At 49.7% G+C, this 18,384-nt stretch overlaps 1 protein-coding gene across 4 annotated transcripts in view; it reads left to right on the top strand.

The window, feature by feature from the left end:
- The window catches only part of tmem200ca (transmembrane protein 200C, genome duplicate a), a 64,563-nt gene that overhangs the window by 20,537 nt on the left and 25,642 nt on the right, over positions 1–18,384 (top strand). For 2 of the 4 annotated variants that reach the window (XM_038809715.1, XM_038809712.1), the window contains exon 2: positions 11,042–11,171. The exons of the other annotated variants lie outside the window; for them this stretch is intronic. The gene's annotated coding sequence lies outside the window, so the exon portion shown is untranslated. The remainder of the gene's footprint in view (positions 1–11,041; positions 11,172–18,384) is intronic. 4 annotated transcript variants of the gene reach the window in all.

The raw sequence follows: 18,384 nt of genomic DNA, 5'->3' as shown, positions 1-18,384 counted from the left end.
CATCTTTGGACTGTGGGAGGAAACCGGAACACCCGAAGGAAACCCATGCAGACACAGGGAGAACGTGCAGACTCCGCACAGACAGTGATCCACAGCGAAAATGAAACCTGGAAGCCTGGAGCTGTGAAGCAATTGTACTAACTACTGTGCCGCCCACTGGTGAGCATGGAACTAGGTTGTACAGTTTTCAGGAAAGGGGACCAGGTGTTGAGGACCAGAGGAGAAATTTCTTCACTCAACGGGGTGTGAATATTTGGAATACTTTACCTTAAGAGAGTTGTGGATGATCAGACAATTGTTATATTCCAGGTAGAGATTGGTAGATTTTGGAATCGTTATGAAACCCAAATTTGTAGTTGGATAGGGGCTGGCAGCTGCAAATCCCAAACAGCCTTGGGAGTTTCCGCACATGGGTGGCTCATGTGCAGACCAGTATTGATATTTTTTTGGATCAAGGTCAATGGCCTTGTGTGCCAGTGTGAGGAGGAAAAAAAAAAGAAAAATGGCACAAAAATCGTAATCACAGGACTCCGAAGCTGGGTCACTGATGGGGGACAGGGAAATGTCCCAGGGTCAGGGGACAGAGGTCCCAGAGAGAGGCTCTATGTTGTAAAAGTGCAGTGTTAGTGGGGGAGGGGTCGGTGTGGTAGCAGGTAGAGGCAGCATCTTGTAAGGGCAGAGACTGGAGGCTCTGTTAACAGCACCTCTGTCATTCTCGCCGGCTCGGTACCCCCACAAGCCCTGTGGCAGTGGCAGCCCTGAGAGTGTGGGGGCAATGGAGGCAGGATATGAGACTGGAGGTGACGTCGGTGTGGTCACCAATCTGTGATGATCACTGGTTCGCTCCGTGGGGACTGGATGAGGGCATTAGGAGGTGGCAATGGGCAGGGATTGAGAGATTTAGGGATCTCTTCATTGAGGAGGGTTTCCCGAGCTTGGAGGAGCTAGAGGAGAAGTTTGAGTTACCCGGTGGTAACGGATTTCGGTACCTGCAGGTATGGGACTTTATCTGGAGGCAGGTTCCAAGCTTCCCTCACCTCCCTCTCTGGGACTACAGGATAAGGTAATGTCAAAAACAGGGATTGGGGAAGGGACGGTCCCGGAAATATATAAGGAATTGATGGAGTGGGAAGGAGTCCCAATTGGGGAGGTGAAGAGGAAGTGGGAGGACGAGTTGGGGGGGGCAGTTGGAAGTCTGGCTATGGGAGAAGGTCCTGAAAAGAATCAATTCATCCTCTTCGTGTGCCAGGCTTATCTTGATCCAGGGCTCATATGACTTGTGGCCTGGGTGAGTAGGTTTTTTGAGGAGGTGGAGGACAGGTGTGGGAAGTCCAGCAAATCATGTACATATGTTATGCGCGGGTCCGAAGCTGAGGGGATTTTGGCAGGGATTCGCAGATGTCATGTCCGAGGCCCTGGAAGGGATGGTGACTCCGAATCCAGAGGCAGCAATATTTGGAGTGTCGGAAAATCCGGTTGCCCAGCGGGGTAGAGGCTGAAGTTTTGGCCTTTGCCTCCCTGGTGACCCGGAGACTGATTTTGTGAGAATGGAGGAACTCGGAGCCTCCAAAGTCAGGGGTGTGGGACATGGCAGAGTTTCTCAGGCTAGAGAAGATTAAATTCGCCTTAAGGGGTTCAATACAGGGGTTCGCTCGGAGGTGGCAGCCGTTCATCAACTTTTAAGGAAAACTGACCGTAAGCAGAAGGTGGTGGGGGTGGAGGTGGAGAAAGGGGAGGCATGGAAGTGGAGAATAAGAGCATATTAAGAATGTTAATATGTTAAAATGTGAAAATTATAAATGCCTCAATAAAATGTTTCCTAAGTAAAAATGCAGTGTTGGCCAGGCTTGAAATAATTAGGGCTCAGATGAAGCCCTGGAGGTCCGAGTAGGCAGCAGAAGGTTGGTGGCTCCATGCTGTCGACCCCTGGGGCAAAGAAATTCCTTGGAGCAGTAATGTTACGCTCAATGCAGCTGCAGAACTTAAGTTGGTGCTTGTGAGTTAGTGCTTGAGTGCAGTCTTCCGAATCCAGGGGAACAGTCTCGGGAGATGGGATTAAAACCTTGGTAGGTGAGCCATCATTGAAGCTGTCTGAGCTGGAGCAACATTTGGAGAGTTTCAAGGCTAGATCTTCGAAGGTAAAGACTGGAATCTCCCAAGAGAATAGAGTTTCAACAAGATTGGTTGACTCACAGTTGTTATGTTCTCTGTTGTGGCCGTAGTACAGATGCATACAGAACATCTAGTCTTCGGTAAGATAGTTTTTTTAAAATCAAACCATTTTATTGAGGTATTTTTCGGCATTGTGAACAGTTACAGATAAAAACAAAAGAAAAAAGCAAAAAAGGCAAAAAATGTGCAAACATCAACGTAAAATCAATACTTCAATCAAGCCATACTGCACAAGCCCGCTCCTCTCCCATCGACACTACCCGCCTATTTATCCCTCCTACTCTATTCTAATCTCCCCGCCCTGCTGACGTTCACTCTCCCGCGAAGAAGTCGATGAATGGTTGCCACCTTCGGGCGAACCCCAGTACAGATCCCCTCAAGGCGAACTTAATTTTTCCCATACCCAGAAAACCTGACATGTCCGAAAGCCATAGCTCGGTCTTCGGGGGGTTTGGGTCCCTCCATGCCAGCAGTATTCGTCGTCGGGGATTCGGTAAGATAGTTTTATTAACAAAATGAATATGTGGAAAGATAACTAACAAAATAAATGAATTCAGTGAATTCTCCTGGAGCTACCTCTAGTGCGACTGTCTCCAGTATGACTTAATACCAACTGTCAGATATCTTGAGTCATATGGTAGATCTCATTGGAACATGTGGGCATGGGAGAAGGGTCTTTGATTAAAATGACAAGCAACGGGAAGGTCAGGGTCCTGAATGTGCACAGACCGAAGATGCTGAGCAAAGTGATCACCCAGTCTGTGTTTGGTCTCTTCGATTATAGAGGAGACCACACTGGAAGCAGTGAATGCAGTAGACTAAATTGGAAGAGATGCAAGTGTAAAGCTGCTTAACTTGGGATAAGTATTTTGGGCCTGGGATGTTAAGCATGGAAGAGGTAAAGGGGCAGGTGTTACACCTGCGATTGCATGGGAGGTGTCATGGCTGATGGGAGACGTACTGGGTATGGTGGAGGAGTGGACTAGATTGTCTCGGAGGGAATGGTCATTGCGGAATGCTGACGGAGGGAGTGAAGGGAAGATGTGTTTGGTGGTGGCATCACGCTGGAGTTGGTGAAAATGGCGGAGGTTTATGCTTTGCATACGGAGGCTGGTGGGATGAAATGTGAGAACGAGGGGGACTCTCCTTGTTCTGGGAGGGAGTGGAGGGCGCGCAGGAGATGGACCACACACTGTTGAGGGCCCTGTCTACAACCGTAGGTGGGAAATCACTGTTGAGGAAGAAGGAACACATTTTCGAAGCGCCATTTTGTAAAGTGGCATCATCGGAACAAATGTGACGGAGGCGAAGGAATTGAGAGAAAGGGATGGAGTCCTTACAGGGTGTAGGGTGCGAAGAGCTGTTGTCCAGATAGCTGTGGGAGTCAGTGGGCTTGTAGTGGATATTAGTGGATAGTCTATTGCCGGAAATGGAGACAGAAAGATCAAGGAAGGGAAGGGAAGTGTCTGAGATGGACCAGGTGAAAGTGATGGAGGGGTGGAAACTGGAAATGAAGTTGATGAATTTTTCCAGGTCCAGGCAAAAGCATGATGCGGCACCAAAATAGTCCTCAATGTATCAGTAAAGGAATTGTGGGAGGGGGCCCGGATAGGCCTGGAACAAGGAATGTTCCACATACCCCATAAAAAGGCACTAGGACCCATGCGGGTACCCATTGCTACACCTTTGATTTGGAGAAAGTGAGATGAGTTAATGGAGAAGTTGTTGAGAGATAGAACAAGTTCAGCTAGGCGGAGGAGAGTGGTGGTGGATGGGCATCTTTTCGCGAAAGAAGCGAAGAGCTCTCAGGCCGTCCTGGTTTGGGATTGAGGTGTAGAGGAATTGCACATCCATGGTGAATAGAATGCGGTTGGGGCCCACAAACTGGAAGCTGTCAATATGACGCAGTGCATCAGAGGAATCCTGGATGTAGGTGGGGAGGGAATGGACCAGAGGAGTAAGAGGAAATAAGTTCGGAGCGGGGACAGGAGAGGCGATTTGGGGGAGCTGCTGTTTAGATTAGTAGGGGGAAGCTTTAGGTACCAAGGCATTCAAGTTGCGCAGGAATGGGACCGGCTGCATAAATTAAATCTGGCCTGGCTAGTAGACCGAATGACAAACTATTTTTGGAGATGGGACGCGCTCCCGTTGTCATCAGCTGGGAGGGTGCAGACGGTGAAGATGACAGTCTTGATTCCTGTTCGTGTTTCAATGTCTCCCCATCTTTATTCCGCGGTCCTTTTTTAAACGGGTCAACAAAGTGATCTCTGGCTTTGTTTGGGCGGGCAAGACACCGTTGGTAAGGAAGGTAATGCTTGAGCGGAGTCGGGGAGAGGGCGGTTTTAGTAACTATTACTGGGCAGCGAATATAGCCATGATCAGGAAGTGGGTGGTGGGGGAGGGGTCGGCATGGGAGCATATGGAGGCGGCTTCATGCAAGGGCACCAGTTTGGGGGCATTGGTAACTATGCCTCTGCCATTCCCGCCAGCACAGTACTCCACCAGCCCCGTGGTGGTGACGGCCTTGAGAGTCTGGGGGCAATGTAGGAGACATGTGGGAGCAGAGAGAGCATCGGTTTGGTCCCCAATCTGTAATAATCACTGGTTTGCCCCGGGAAGTATGGTTGGGGGGTTCCAGATATGGCGGAGAGCAGGGATTCAGAGGATGGGTGCTTTCGAGGGGAGCTTTGAGTATGAGGGTGCTGGAGAAGTTTGGGTTGGCGAGGGGAAACAGATTTGGGTATCTGCAGGTGCAGGACTTCCTATGTAAACAGGTGTCAACCTTCCCGCTCCTACCGTTAAGGGGCATTCAGGACTGGGTAGTTTCCAGAGGGTGGGTCGGAGAAGGGAGCGTCTTGGACATTTGTAAGGAATGTATGGGGTCAGGGGAGACGCAGACAGAGGAGTTGAAGCGCAAGTGGTAGGAGGAGCTGGGAGAAGAGTTAGTGGATGGTCTATGGGCGGACACGTTGAGTAGGGTCAACGTGTCCATAATATGTGCCAGGCTCAGCCTGGTATAATTTAAGGTCATTCACTGGGTTCACATGACTGGCCCGGATGAGCAGATTCTTTGGGGTGGAAGACAGGTGTGCAAAATATGCGGGAGGACCAGCAGACCATGTCCACATGTTCTGGGCATATCCGAAGCTTAGGAGATTTTGGCAGGGGTTTGCAGATGTCATGTTCACAGTGTTAAAATCAAGGGTGGCGCTGAGTCCAGAGGTGGCAAGTTTCGGGGTGTTGGAAGACCCCAGAATCCAGGAGGAGAAAGAGGCAGACGTTCTAGCCTCTGCTTCCCTGATAGCCCGGAGACTGATACTATTGGCTTGTAGGGACTCTAAGCCCCCGAAGTCGGAGACCTGGCTATCGAACATGGCTAGCTTTCTCTGTTTGGAGAAAATCAAGTTTGCCTTGAGAGGGTCACTGTTAGGGTTTGCCCGGAGGTGGCAACCGTTCGTCGACTTCTTCGGGGAAAATTAATCATCAGCAGAAGTGGGGGGGGGGGGGGGGGTTCGCTTAAGAGTAGGGGGTTAAAAGGTGGGACCTGTAAGGGAGGGAGACGGCTTCTGCACTATGTTTATAGTTTCGTGTACATTGTTTATTGTGTTGTTATAATACCAAAAAATACCTCCCATGTTTTAAAAAAAAATACAGCACAATTGAAGGATTCTGCATCCAACACCCTCATTACCGGCATAAAACTGCTTGTTAATAGGACAATGCCTTCTTTCTGGTCACTATCTTTTTCCTCTTCTGACTCTTGTGTGTCGCTTCAAACACTCTATTTAACGTGTTGGACAGTTGAAAGCATAATGGTATTGAGAGTCACATCGATTTATCATGCCTAGTGAATTTCTGGGGTTCATCTTCCTTTTGTAGGTTCTATCTGGGTTTCTGTCTTCATAATTTCCGGGTTCCGATCTCCTTTTAAAGTCTTGGAACCTGTTTGTAGCCGTACGATTTCGCCATCATGTTAGTAGTGTGTCTTCCATATTCTGCTTTATTGCAGGCTGACCTATTTGGGTCATCAGAGCTATCGGAATCGAATGTTTCCCTGGAAACTTTTTTAAAGCTTCTGTCATCTGATCGAATAAGGTATCCTGAACGGAACTCCTGTGAAAACCAGGAACCTGTCCCTGTTTCTCCCTCTAGCACAGTCAAGTCATTTAAAGGCCAACACAGACTGTGAAATTCCAGGTCTTATTTCTGCAGCCTTTTATATAGTCTGCTAAATTCCATTATATAGTCTTCAGTATAGAAATCCTCTATTTTCCGGAACCTATTAAAATCTGACCATGCTTCATACGCACTTAACAAGTCATCCTTTTTACAAATCTTATCCATATAACGTAATAGTCTCTAGACTTTCTTCTGAGTCTAACTCTTCCAGTTCCAGCTCAGAATACACATTGCTTTGGATTTTACTGTCATAAGGTAGAGAAAGAGCCAATCGTTTTCTTTCTTTCCCAAGGCCACCTTAGTCCACATAACTACTGCACTTCTCCATTGGTCGTACGATCCGATCCCCTTTCAGAAAATAAGGGGGGATAGTCATATCCAGCCATCTTTATCCTCTGTTCAGCCATATATCCTTTTTTTTTCTCACTCACTCCTTGGTTTGGTCTGGAAAACCTGTATCTTTCAACTCTTCACATTTGCACAGCAACCATCCTCTGCTACCATTTGTTAGACGTTTAGCTGCTGTTGTATAAAGAGTCAAAGGTTCTGCTCCTTTTCCACAAAACCCTTTATTTTACTACAACAGACTCTGCACAAAACTCTATCATCACATCACCTGACGCAACGGCCACCTGAAGTCCCTCTACATATCAGTGTCAATTATTGGCACACTTAACATAAATGAGACTAATTGGAATGTCTCTTAACCCTTTACTTAACATGCAGTTGCTGAGTACTCCGACCCCTTAACCCCAGCCAGCAGCGTCTCTCCTCCCCTGGGCGGCCGAATCCCAACCCTGCACCATATACCAGTAACCATACCAGTCGCCATGGTCGGGTTCCCTGGCCACTGAGGCCACCCCCACCCTAGGCTGCATGCGTCATACTGTCTAGCACTGTCGTTTTCTGTTCCCCCACCTTCCAGGAGAAGGCCACGCACAACTGCCGGGAGCAGGAGAAGACAGGCGGGGGACCACTGGACCTGCAGCCCCTCGCCATGGCCGAGCAGAGGACCCTGGACGTGGTCAGCGGCCCAGAGGAACGGGAGGTTGCCGAGGTGGAGCTCGGCTGCGGGCGAGGGAGCTGATATAACCCCCCCCCCCCCCCCCCCCCCCCCCCCCCCGAGCCGAGCAGTGATGGGAGCAGCTCGGACACCAGCCCTCTGCCCGAGACTCAAGAGATCCCAGAGCTCTGATCGGAGGATGACAGTGATTTTCTGGCACCGCTGTCTGCAACACCCTCCACCATCCCAGAGACACTCACCTTGGTTGGACACTTTAGTGAAGAGGTTCCTGGGATATTATCTGGTGTTTATCACACGATTTAGCCCGGCACAGCAGGTGGAGGTAGGAGCACCTGAAGGGCCGGACGGTCAGAGGGCAGTCCCATCCCAGGGACGAGTTGCCGTCCAGATGGGTCTCGAGCCTCTGGAACACAGTCCCATCCATATTGGCAATACAGTCACAGAGCCAGGAGAGCATCCACCACCTGCAGGTGCAGTTGGAGGAGTACAACAACGTGCCACAGCAGGAGGTGGTGCCACCCATCCCAATACCGCATGGGGGCAACAGTTTCGGCTGTGGATCAGTCTGTCCAAAGCCTAGGCAATTCTATGCAGTTGCAGGCCGAGGCCCAGGTTGCCGCCTCGCAGACGACTATGTTGGCGTATTGAGGTGCGAGTTTGATCCCCATGGCTGTTCTGTTTGTCTTGATGAAGAACTTGTTGTCGAAGGTAAAGATGTTGTGATCGAGAATGAAGCGGGTGAGTTGTAGAATTGTGTCTGGAGATTGGCAGTTGTTGATGTTGAGTACTGAGACTGTTGCAGAAATGCCGTTGTCATGGGGGATGCTGGAAAGTAGAGTTGAGGTCGAAGATCGGCCATGATCTATTAAGTGATAAGAGAGGCTATATGGCTTGAGAGGCTATATGGTCTATTCCTACACCTATTTTGTGCAGGCAGTAGAATGCAGATGAACAGAGTTACTTTAGAGCAGGGGTGGGCAAACTACGGCCCGCGGGCCGCATGCGGCCCGCCAAAGGTATTTCTGCGGCCCACCAAGTCATTAAAAAAAAATAAAAATTTTTATTTAAAAATTTTTTTTTTTTTTTTTTCATTTTTTTTTTAAGGTTAATGGGGGGGGGGGGCTGTTGAGTTACTTACTGGTATAGGGTGGATACGTTGACTTGAGTAGGGTGATCATTGCTCGGCACAACGTCGAGGGCCGAAGGGCCTGTTCTGTGCTGTACTGTTCTATGTTCTATATGAGGTGCCCAGAATCATAACCGGGTGAAGTAATTATTTTACTTAATATACTATGCGGCCCTTTGTGAATTGTGAATTTCTGAATGTGGCCCTTGCACGGAAAAGTTTGCCCACCCCTGCTTTAGAGCCTCATAACAAAACCATTGGAAAAACTCCGTTTGGGGGGGGGGGGGGGGGGGGGGGGAAGCATGAACAAGTGTTTCGAGAATAGTTGACGTAAAGAAAGTGATGACCAATTTTTTTTTGAGAAATGGAGGTAAAAGTAGCAAGTGTTGCTAATAAGCAGGATGTGGTGTTTGAAATCGGGGACTAAATACCTCCCTGTGGTAACACTATGGAGATAACTGGTAGAAGCCTAACTTCTATCATTTAAGTGTATTTGTATCTCAAACACACTAAGAATCTTTATCAGTCATGAGTTATTTGCTCACTGCTATGGTTATGTATAACTTTTGTATCTTTTATTTATGCATCATAAATATAATAATAAACAGTACATCAGCAGAAAAATAAGAATACAAGTGATGTAAGAAAAAGGTAAAATAGATAACATTCAGATAAAATAAAATCCATTCCAAATTACAGATGCCTCCAGTTGGATCCAGATTATATCTAGTCATATATTTGGGGTGGCAAAATCAATTTAGGGAAGTCATGAATATTTGCTGTTCATCACAGCTCCATAGTTTTGAGAATCTGTCAGAAGTTTGTTTTTAATATGAATTAAGTTTATCCCACTTTTTTGCTTCAATTTTGTCATTGCCGATGTTCCTATTGTTCCCATTCCCTGCTTCAATTTCAGTCCAAAGCAATTAGAAGTTTTATTTACTCTCTGCATCAAGAATTTCACTTAGTTCAAATAGATTTTGAGAGTAGTGTTTACTTGTTCACTGATCAGTGTTATCTGAAGCCTAATCCCTCTATCATTTGATGGCAGAGCAATAGTATTGGGCATAATCTTCACACCATTTTTGGCCAATCCACCCTCTAAATGTCCCCTGTCGCTATTTTCAGAAGGCTATCGAAAAGGTCTCACAAGAGGTTAGTGAACGAAATTTAAAGGCATGGGTTTGGGAGTAAAATGCAGGCAATCATTCTCTCGGGTTGGCAGACGTGATTAGTGACGCATCGCAAGGATCAGTGCTTGGGACCACAGCTAATCAATTTAAAGGCAGCAAGGAACCGTGTGGACCGATTTAGATTGTGGGAGAGGGCCAAATCAAGAACCGTGCTGGGCGGCAAGAGGTTGGCAGTCTAACTGGCCTGCTCCCGTTGGCGGGATACGGATCCCGCCTAGATGCGGCGTGAAGCTAACTGAGGCCAATTAAGGGCAATCTCCATCTCATTAGCGAGATGAAAGCCCGGTCTTGTGGCCTCCTATGATCTTATCGACTCCCCAGTGAGTGGCCACGCAGGTGCCATTTAGTACTGGTCCACACAAACGTGGACCAGGTGTTACTGCACAGTGGGGGTCTCCCAGGCTATTGGAGACTCCTGGCTGGTTAGGAATAGGGCAGGATGGCACCCTGGCTCACCATCTGTCACCCTGTCACTGCTAAGGTGCCAGGTGGCACTGCCAATGGCTGGGGCCTCAGTGGGCCATGCCCATTAAGAGGGATGGGGGGGGGGCAAGGGTGAAGTGTGAGTATGAAGGGTGGGGGTCCTGTGGAGGGAGCCCAAAAGAGGCGTGGGAAGGCCTGATGCGGGGCGGGGACGGGCCCAAGCGACCCCATAGCAGAGTGTCCTCACTTTGTGGGCGTGACATGACCCTGGGTGGGGGTGTGGAGGACTATCAAGCTCGCTTCTGGGTCGGGGCACCCTTTCAAAATTAAGTTTTTAGCTCCCCAGTGATGAGCAAGTGGGGCTGGCCCAGGGAGAAACTCCCCAGAGCCCAAAAAAGTGACTTAAGTGTGGTGAGATAGCAGTGGGGAACTTGCCGAAAGAGCTGGGAGGAAACTCCCAGCAAAACTGCCTGAAAAGGCACTACAAATATTTCCGCTAGGTCAATGATTTGGATGCGAGGCCGAAATGTAATATTTCTAAGTATGCCGATGACACACAACTAGGTGGGAATGTGAGTCTGTGCGGAGCATACAAAAGGGCTACAAGATATTTAGACAGAATAAGTGAGTGGGCAAGAACATGGCGAATAGAACAAATTAAAGTTATGAACTTTAGGAAAAAGGAAGTTTAAATGATGAGTGATTGGGAAATGTTGCTTGACAAAAGGACCTGCGTGTCATTGTTCATGAGTCACTGAAAGCTAACATGTAGGGGCAGCAAGCAATTAGTAAGACAAATAGCATGTTGGTCTTTAATGCAAGACTATTTGAGTACAGGAGTAAAGATGTCTTGCGGCAATTCCATAGAACCTTCGTGAGATCGCAGCTGGAGTATTACATACAGTTTTTGTTTCCTTGCTTAAGGAAAAATATACTTGCCGCGTTGGGAGTCCAATGAAGGTTTGCCAGACTGGTTCCTGGGGTGACACGATTGTCCTATGAAGACAGACTGAGGAGACTGGACCTGTGTTCTTGGAGTTTAGAAGAAAATTAGGTAATCTCTTGAAACTTACAAAATTCCTACAGAGCTCGACAAGGCAGATGCAGGAAAGATATTTCCCCAGCTCTGGCGTCTAGAACAGGGCACACAGTCTCAAAATAAAGGCTAGATCACTTGGGACTAAGATGAGTAGGAATTCTTTCACCCACGGGTGGGGTGAGCCTTCCAAATTCTCTAACCAAGAGGGCTATGGCGGTTCACTTATTGAACGTATTGAAGTCAGAAATCCTTAAATTTCTAGATGATAAAGACATCAAGGCATATGGGGACAGTGAGGGAAAATGATGTTCAGGTAAAAGATCATCAACAATGGTCTTGTTAAATGGCAGAGCGGGTTGGAGGGGCTGTATGTTCTACTTCTGCCCCCATTTCCTATGTTCTTTTGCACAAGAAATTTCTATTTGGGCCTACTTCACTGTTTTGGCCTTCCATTGATGCTTCTCAATCCCTGCAACCTCCACGACAGATGTTTTGCATTGTAACCTGCATTCCAGCTGTGCTGCCTTTTGATTCCTATAGGCAATGTGCTTAACATTTTGCTTTAGAAGCATCTATTGTCTATGAAGCTTTACATTTGACAGTTTTTTATTTCTCACGTATTGTATACTTTTTTTAGGTACTTGTATTGTACATTTTGCAATGTTTTAGCCATGGTTTGCACTTTGCACGTATGATGAGGAAAATCATGTGCTCAGGTTTATATACTGAATTAACTCCAATATTGCACTGTGCATTTCTTTTAACATGTTCACATGTTGCATTTTATTTCAAATGCTGTTTATTGTTTCAATTTTTGATCATTTTTATTTTCTAAATACTGGTGTTATTATAAACTAGATGATTTAAAACGTCTCATAACAAGGACATAGTGTGGTAGTCACCACTAGTGGCATATTATATGTATTATGCAACTGCCCATATATTAAGGGTACAATGGTAAATCCCTGCCTGCTGGCTCCGCCCAGCAGGTGGCGTATAAAAGTGTGTGCTCTCCAGAACTGCAGCCATTCTGGTTCCAGCTACAGGAGGCACAACATCTTGTTCAATAAAGCCTGTTTTATTGGCCTGTGGATTGTTCCACCATTATCGTCTTGTGGTAATTGACGGTGTATCAATTTATTGAACAAAATTTTTAAACGATGGATCTCTGCATCAAGCCTGATCGCCTGCAGCTGAGCCCTCAAGCAGCCAATGCCACGTCCACCTTCGACCACTGGCTAGCCTGCTTCGAAGGCTACCTCCGAGCAGCCGCTGAAGAACCCTCGGATGTGCAGCAGCTCCAAGTCCTCAATTCACAGGTGAGCCCTGTCATTTTTCCCCTCATCCAGGATGCGCCCACCTACTCCGAAGCGATGGCGCACCTGAAGGGACATTACGTTCGACCTGTGAACCAAGTGTACACCAGGCACCTCCTGGCCACGAGACAACAACTCCCCGGGGAGATTCTGGACGATTTCCTGCATGCCCTGCAGATCCTAGGTAGGAATTGTGACTGCCAGGCAGTTTTGGCAGTGCAGCACACCGAACTTTTAATTACAGATGCTTGCGTCATGGGCATGAAGTCTGCGTACATCCGCCAGCGGCTACTGGAAGGGGGTACGCTCGATCTTGCGGGAACTAGGCAGCTCCCTAATTCGTTAGAAGTGGCCTCCCGTAATGTTCAGTCCTACGCCCCCGACATCGTGGGCCCCACCAGCTGCCGACTCCAGCTCACCGCAATCCTGTGCCAGGCGGCAGCCCAGCCAACTCTGCGGGGCCCAAGTGTTATTTTTGAGGACAAAATAAACACCCCAGGCAGCGCTGCCCGGCGCGGAGCGTGACCTGCAACGGGTGTGGGAAGAAAGGACACTTTGTTTCTGTTTGCCAGACCCGGTCGGTCGCCACTGTTTCCAGGCCCGGCGTTCCTACAACCCTAACGTGCGACTCAGGGGCTTCGCCATTTTTCCCTTTGCAAGCCACGTGTGGCCTGTGGGCACCGCCATCTTTGCTGCCCGCCATGGAACGGGCACGAGACGACCTGCCTTTTTGACTCCATCGCCCAGAAAATCTCCCTGCCTCCGGATCCCATTCCGTTGAAATCTGGGGGTACTGTATCGTGACCCTCACCGTCCAAGGCGTAGTGTTCAGCAACTTCTGGCTCTACGTCCTCCCCCACCTCTGCGCTGCCCTGTTACTCAGCCTGGATTTTAAGTGCCATCTCCAAAGCCTAACTTTAAAAATTCAGCCGACACCCCCCCCACCTTCCCTGGTTTGCGAACCTCACCCTGGACTGCAAATCTGTCGCCACTAGGAACAGACGGTACAGTGCCCAGGACAGGACCTTCATCAGGTCGGAGGTCCAACGGCTTCTGCGGGAGAGGATCATTGAGGCCAGCAACAGCCCCTGGAGAGCTCAAGTGGTGGTAGTGAAGACTGGGGAGAAGCACAGGATGTTCATTGACTACAGTCAGACCATCAATCGGTACATGCGTACCCCCTCCCATGCATATTTGATGCACGATCAATAACTCCTGAAGCGAGATTGTAGGACAATTGAAGGCTTTATTGAACTAGATGTTTCCCCAGGCAGCGCAGGTACAGAATGCAACAGCTAGGGAAATACAGACTCTTGTACTCCGCCTTACTGGGCGGAACCAGCAGGCAGGCTTCACCAATGATCTTACAGCATCAGGTACCTCCAACCCTGCAATCAGGGGTGAGGTTTGCAAAAAGGGTCGACCTTTGAGAGTCGCGAGACTGCAGACAGTGAGGGGTGGTAGAGGGCCGCCGAATTTAAAGGTTGAGCTCTGGAGGTTACATTGGAAGTCCAATCCCAGAGTCACCGAGGCGAGTCGTGGCAGAAACTGATGGAATTCCTCGGGTGGTGTGCGGTCATCCGAATCGGGGTCTTGAGACTCCAGCCAAGGTGGTGGCACCCACAGGTTTCACATGGCCAAGGTGGGCAAGATGGGGGCGCCCATGGATCGCACGTGGTCTCTGGGGAACAAGATGGCGGCTCCCGGGGTCCGCCCATGGTTTGCGGGAGCTAAGATGGCGGCGCCCACGGGCCGGATGTGGTCTGCGATGAGAGTAATGGCGGCGGACCTGGTTCCCCCCCGGAGATGGCGGTGACCGCCTGGGCCTGGCATACCGCCACGAAATGGCCCTTTTTTCCACAGCCCTTGCAAGTTTCAGGCCGGGCAGCGTTGCCGGGGATGCTTGGCTTACCCGCAGAAATAACATCGGGGCCCCCCGGGGTTGCCTGGCAGCCGCGTCGTACAACCTTGTGGGGGGTTGGGGGTGCGATGGAATCAGCTGCGGGTGGGGTCCACGCTGCCCATGGGACAGCCGTGCGGTCGGGGTCGTATGCTCAGGCGTTGCGGGAGGCTATGTCTAAGGAGCTTGCGAGGGCCCGTGCCTCCTTGAGACCTAGCGTTTCTTTTTTTCCAGCAGCCACTGGTGGATCGGAAAGGACAGCACACCTGCAACGAAAGCATCCCGGATTAAAGGTTTGGTGTGGTCGTTGGCTGAAACTTGCGGACAGTCACAGTTCCTACCTAGTACCAGCAGTGCGTGGTAGAATTCGTCTAGCAATTTCCCCGGAATTTGTCGTCTGGTAGCTAGAAGATGTTGGGCGCAAACCTGATTTTCTGGGCAGATGTAGTGTTCTTTCAACAGGGTCGTCGCGGCCTCTAAACTGTCCGCGTCTTCGATGAGCGTGTAGGTTTCTGGGCTTACCCTTGAGTGGAGAACCTGCAGTTTCTGGTCCTCCGCGGGTGTAGTTGTGGCCGCCTGATGTATCTGTTGAAACACGCCAGCCAGTGTTTAAAGGTGGCCGCTGAGTTTGCCGCGTGGGGGCTAAGTTGCAGACACTCCGGCTTGATGCAGAGCTCCATTCTTCAAATCTAGTTAAATAAATTGATGCATGATCAATAACTCCCAAAGCGAGATTGTAGGACAATTGAAGGCTTTATTGAACTAGATGTTTCCCCCAGCAGCGCAGGTACAGAATGGAGCAGTGAGGGAAACAGAGACTCTTATACTCCACCTTACTGGGCGGAACCAGCAGGCAGGCTTCAGCAATGATCTTACAGCATCAAGTACCTCCAACCTAGGTACCGTAATACCCCTAATACCGACTACCACACATGGTCAATCAGATTGCGCAGTATCGAGTTTTTTTCCACAGTGGACCTGAAGTTCGCCTACCACCAGCTCCCCATCCGCCCGGAGGACCGCCAATACACTGCGTTCGAAGCAGATGGCCGCCTCTGTCACTCCTTAGGGTTCCCTTCGGCGTCACTAATGGGGTCTCAGTCTTCCAGCGAGAGATGGACCGAATGGTTGACCAGTACGGACTGCGGGTCACCTTCCAGTACCTAGATAACGTCACCATCTGCGGCCATGATCAGCAGGACCACGAAGCAAACCTCCAAAAATTCCTCCATACTGCCAAACTCCTGAATTTCTCATACAATAAGGAGAAATGCATGTTCCGCACCAACCGTTTAGCCATCCTTGGTTATGTCGTGGACAATGGAGTCCTCGGGCCCGACCCCGACTGCATGTGCCCCCTTCTGGAACTCCCTCTCCCCCACTGCCCCCAGGCCCTGAAACAATGCCTGGGGTTTTTCTCCTATTATGCCCAGTGGGTCCCTAATGATGCAGACAAGGCCCACCCACTCATTCAGTCCACAGTTTTTTTCCCCTGGCGGCTGAGGCCCGCCAGGCCTTCAACCGCATAAAGGCAGACATCGCCAAGGCCACGATGCACTCAGTCGAGTACCTCCCCTTTCAGGTGGAGAGCGATGCATCGGACGTAGCTCTGGCCGCCACCCTCAACCAGGCGGGCAGGCCCGTGACCTTCTTTTCCCGCACCCTCCATGCCTCTGAAATTCGGCACTCCTCTGTCGAAAAGGAGGCCCAAGCCATTGTGGAAGCTGTGCGTCATTGGAGGCATTACCTGGCCGGCAGGAGATTCACTCTCCTCACTGACCAACGGTCGGTTGCCTTTATTTTTTTTAATGTTTGTTATTGGGTTTTGAACAAAGTATATTTACCCTTATGTACACAGGATAAGAAACATGTATATACATATATATTGAAGAGAAGGGCACACCCAAACATGCCAAATAAAAGAAAATAATAAATAATAAAAAAAATACAATAACAAATAAAATAGAATAACTGGTAGGGTATTGTGCACTAGCTCAACCCCTTTATGTTTAATAATACACAGTGGGGCAAGATCAAAAATGACCGATCTGGAGGATCGAGCTCTCCACCTATAATTATGATATCTTGTATCGCCCGGGTAAGCTCAACGAGCCCTCTGATGCTCTATACCGCAGTACATGTGCCAGCACACAAGTAGACCAACTCCAGGCTCTCCGCTATGACCTCTGCCACCCGGGAGTCACCCGGTTCTTCCATTTTTATCAAGGCCCGCAACCTGCCCTACTCCATTGAGAAGGTCAGGACCGTCACCAGAGACTGCCAAGTCTGCGCAGAGAGGATCGAGCTCTCCACCTATAATTATGATATCTTGTATCGCCCGGGTAAGCTCAACGAGCCCTCTGATGCTCTATACCGCAGTACATGTGCCAGCACACAAGTAGACCAACTCCAGGCTCTCCGCTATGACCTCTGCCACCCGGGAGTCACCCGGTTCTTCCATTTTTATCAAGGCCCGCAACCTGCCCTACTCCATTGAGAAGGTCAGGACCGTCACCAGAGACTGCCAAGTCTGCGCAGAGTGCAAGCCGCACTTCTACCGGCCAAATCGAGCGCACCTGGTGAAGGCCTCCCGCCCCTTTGAACGCCTCGGCATGGACTTCAAAGGGCCCCTCCCCTCCACCGACCGCAACACTTATTTTCTGAACGTGATTAATGAGTACTCCCGGTTCCCTTTCGCCATCTCATGCCCTGATATGACTTCTGCCATGGTAATGGAAGCCCTGCACCGCATCTGCACTCTGTTCGGTTTCCCCACCTACGTCCACAGCGATTGGGGATCCTGTTTCATGAGCGATGAGCTGCATCAGTTCCTGCTCAGCAAGGGCATCGCCTCGAGCAAGACGACCAGCTACAACCCCCGGGGAAATGGGCAGGTGGAGAGGGAGAACGGGATGGTCTGGAAGGCCGTCCTGCTGTCTAAAAAATCTCCCGGTCTCCCACTGGCAGGAGGTCCTCCCCGACGCTCTCGACTCCATCCGTTCGCTCCTCTGCACCGCGACTAACGAGACCCCTCACGAATGTGTGTTTGCCTTCACCAGGAAGTCTACCTCCAGGGTCTCGCTCCCAACATGGCTGACAGTTCCCGGACCCGTCCTCCTCCGGAAGCATGTGCAGGCCCAGAAGTTGGACCCCTTGGTCGAAAAAGTCCACCTCTTGCATGCAAACCCGCAGTACGCCTACGTGGCACATCCCGACGGGCGCCAGGACACAGTCTCCCTCCGGGACCTGGCACCCGCTGGATCCCCACCCATGACCCCCGACCTGACCCACCCACCCACTCTCCGGGTTGCCTCATTCACCCCTGCGCCACTCATCCTCCCTCCAGCGAACCTCACCGCAGCCCCCACCCCAGCAACATCCATCCTCCCACTGGATCCACTCAGGGGTGATGAAGACGAGGACAACATGCTCCTGGAGTCGCAGGTGACCAAGTCGGCACCCACATCACCACAAGGACTGAGGCAATCGCAGAGGAGGGTCAAGGCCCCCGACAGACTTAATTTGTAATGTTTTCTGCCACCCCGCCGGACTCTTTTTTTTTATTATAAAAATGGGTGACTGTGGTAGTCACCAATAGTGGCATATTATATGCATTACGGCACTGCCCGTATATTAAGGGTACAATGGTTAATGATTTACCATTGTTCCCTTAATATCGATTGTTCCACCATTCTCGTCTTGTGGTAATTGATGGTGCATAACATGGGAATTAGGAGCAGAAGTAGGCAATTCAGCCCTTCGAGCTGCTCCGCCATTCAATCAGATCATGGCCGATCTCTTCCTGGTCTCAAATCCATCTCCCTACCTTTTCCCCATTTCCCTTTAACCCATTTGTTAAATCCGAAATATATCTATCTCCTTTCTGAAACCATTTAATAACTCCAATTACACCACAGTGTGTGAGGCAGCAAGTTCACCACCTTCTGCGAGAAGTAGTTCCCTCAATTATAAATCTACCGCCTGCCTTTCTACCTCCTATCTGTTACCTCTC

This window comes from Scyliorhinus canicula, chromosome 10 (assembly GCF_902713615.1).
Source record: "Scyliorhinus canicula chromosome 10, sScyCan1.1, whole genome shotgun sequence".
In the NCBI taxonomy this organism is placed as follows: Eukaryota; Metazoa; Chordata; class Chondrichthyes; order Carcharhiniformes; family Scyliorhinidae; genus Scyliorhinus; species Scyliorhinus canicula.
Note: the sequence above shows the minus strand (reverse complement) of the source record. Positions and strands in the feature narration are given on the sequence as shown.